Here is a 2,962-nt window from a genome sequence, read left to right as displayed (position 1 = left end):
AAGACAATCACGAGATAAATGTCCTCTTTGACCACTAGTATAGCAAGTCCTCTCCTCTAATGCAGGCTGTCATGTAGATCCTCCACTATTAGTGCTACCTAAAATTGTTGTTGATCTTCCACCACTAACAAAAGGTAATACTTTACTAGGTCTGTCCGAACTCTATAAGTCAAATCTACTCAAAGCTGCACTAAAACTGGCACCACTAACATAGGGGGTGAAACCTCGGTAGATAAGACCCTTGTCCACTCCAACTTAAATCACCTCCTTGTGGATGCCCATCAAAGCTACTTGGACATTTGCCCACTCACCTCCTTCCAACTTAAATCACCTCCTTCTAATCAAACGTTTTTATCTGGCACCACTCTAGGTTCGCCTCCATAGGATCAGTCATGCCACTAAATACTAGAAGATTAAGTGGCATTAAATAGTTTAGTGGCCACGAGGATCCACCTCCGACTTGCTCGACTGAAGTAAGATACTCAGACTATCCACCCAATGCTCATGAACTAGTTCCTCAATAAATCTCTCTTGCTAACTAACCATATACCCAAGTGCCTCTATGCTATTAGCTACAACAACCACAACCAGCTCATCAATTAGAGTAGAGGCACCCTTAGAAGTAGTCACATGTATCGATATAGTGTATCTAGGCAGCAATCCTGTTAAGTTAAGAGTAATTCGATTTATAATTCAAAATTATACCTACATGTCATTAATATCTCTTATGTCCAATATATCGTGGTCTCTAAAATTTCTCATAAATATACTAGAGAACTTGCAGATTATAGTGAACATATGCTCCGATACAAAGTTGAAAGACACACCTCCAAAAATCACATGTTTTTAATATGAAAAATTCCACATGACTCTCACATAACCTGTCAATGTAATATTCTCACAAAGTATTTAAAATAGATCTAAAATATCATAACAATCCAAGAAAATAATGCAAAAAATACTAGTAACACAAGCATCAATAAGCCTCAAGAAATACATGTTCATATAGGGATTTGGTTATGATTTTTATTTATTTGAGGTGTTTTTTATTTATTTTCTATGTAGGGTGTCTTTTATTTAATTCCATTATAGGTCTATATATAGACCCGTTATATTTTCTTTGGAGGTTAATGAAAGATTATTGGATTTTGCACTTTTGAGAATCTTAGTGTGAAACCATTTTTAGGGTGGAGATGTGAAACCCTATTCCTTTCTTCCTTAGTTTTCTCCCCCATCTCTCTCTCCACCATGTTTTGCATCACATTATCCTTTGAAAGCCGTGGCTATTTTGATAATGATGTTCATATTTATGGTCGTTCAAATATTTGCATGTTTGAACACGAGGTAAAAAGATCAAAATTCTTCTATCGCAGCTTAGAAATGATAAGGCTGAAAAGAAGTCTAATCCCATCCAATCTGATAGTAAAATCAGCTTGATTAGTGCTCAAAGTATTAAACGTGAGATGAGTAAAGGAACTCCTATTCTAATTCTTACTACTTGAGAAATTCTAAATGAGCCCAATGAATTGATTCCTTTTGAAGCCACTGCCATGATTGAGGAATTCTCGGATATCTTTCTAGATGATCTTTTGGATAAATTGCCGCTAATGCGAGATATTCAACATGCTATCGATCTCGTCCTGAGTGCATCTCTTCCTAACTTGCCTCATTACCAACTTAACCCAATTGAGCACACTGAACTTAAATGGCAAGTTGACGAGTTATTGAAAAAAGGCTTTTTGAAGGAAAGCCTAAGTCCTTGCGTAGTTTCTATATTGTTAACACTAAAGAAAGATGAAACTTAGCGCATGTGCGTCGACAGCCGCACCATTAACCGAATAACGGTAAAATACTATTTTCCTATTTCTCATTTGGATGACATGTAGGAATCAGGTAGGGGTTACGATCTTTTCAAAGATAGATTTAAAAAGTGACTATCACCAAATTCATATACGCCGTAGCAATAAATGGAAGACTGCGTTTAAAATGAAAGATGGGTTATATGAATGGCTGGTCATGCTTCTTGGCTTGGCTAATGCTTTGAGTAATTTTATGAGAGTGATGACTCAAATATTACTACCCTTTATAGGATAATTTTTAGTCGTATACTTTGATGACATCCTTATCTACAGTCAATCTCGGGAGTAACAAATAGATCATCTTCGTCAAGTCTGCGCTGTCTTGAGGAAAGAGAAACTGTATGCAAACACTAAGAAATGTACTTTTTTGACAAAGTTGTTTTATTATTTCATCCGAAAAAGTGCCTGCTGACTCTGATAAGGTCAAAGCTATTAATGAATGGCTTGAATCCCGTACTATAAGAGATATGAGAAGTTTTCATGAGATCGCTACCATCTATCGTCGTCAGAGGGTTTAGTACCATTATGGCTCCGATAACTAAATGTCTCAAGAAGGGTGAATTTGAGTGGTCAGTAAGTGCCACCAAAGCTTTCATCAAAATCAAGAGAAAAATGGTGGAAGCTCCTATCATGCAACTTCTTGATTTTACTAAAGTTTTTGAGGTCGCAGGTGATGCTTCTGGAATTAGTATCGGAGGAATCTTGAGCCAAGAAGGTCATTTGATTGCTTACTTTAGTGAGAAGCTGAATGAAACTAGACAATGGTATACCACTTACGATAAGGAATTCTATGGTGTGGTTCAATCTGTTCACCACCGGAGGCATTATTTGCTCCCACAAGAATTTGTAATCTTCTATGACCATGAAGCTCTTCGTTACATCAACTCTTAGAAGAAACTTAATGCTAGACGTGACAGGTGGGTTGAATTTTTCTAGGACTATACGTACACCTTGTGACACAAATTTGGAGCAAACAACGAAGCTGCTAAGGCATTGAGTCGTCACATGATTCTTCTTTCAAAGATGAATGCGGAAGTAATAGGTTTTGATAAAATTAAAACTGAATATGAATCATGTCTGGATTTTCATAAAGTTTACAATCT

Source organism: Typha angustifolia, chromosome 1, assembly GCF_048772165.1.
Source record: "Typha angustifolia cultivar Huaian chromosome 1, ASM4877216v1, whole genome shotgun sequence".
NCBI lineage: Eukaryota > Viridiplantae > Streptophyta > Magnoliopsida > Poales > Typhaceae > Typha > Typha angustifolia.
This window is presented reverse-complemented; position numbering follows the sequence as displayed.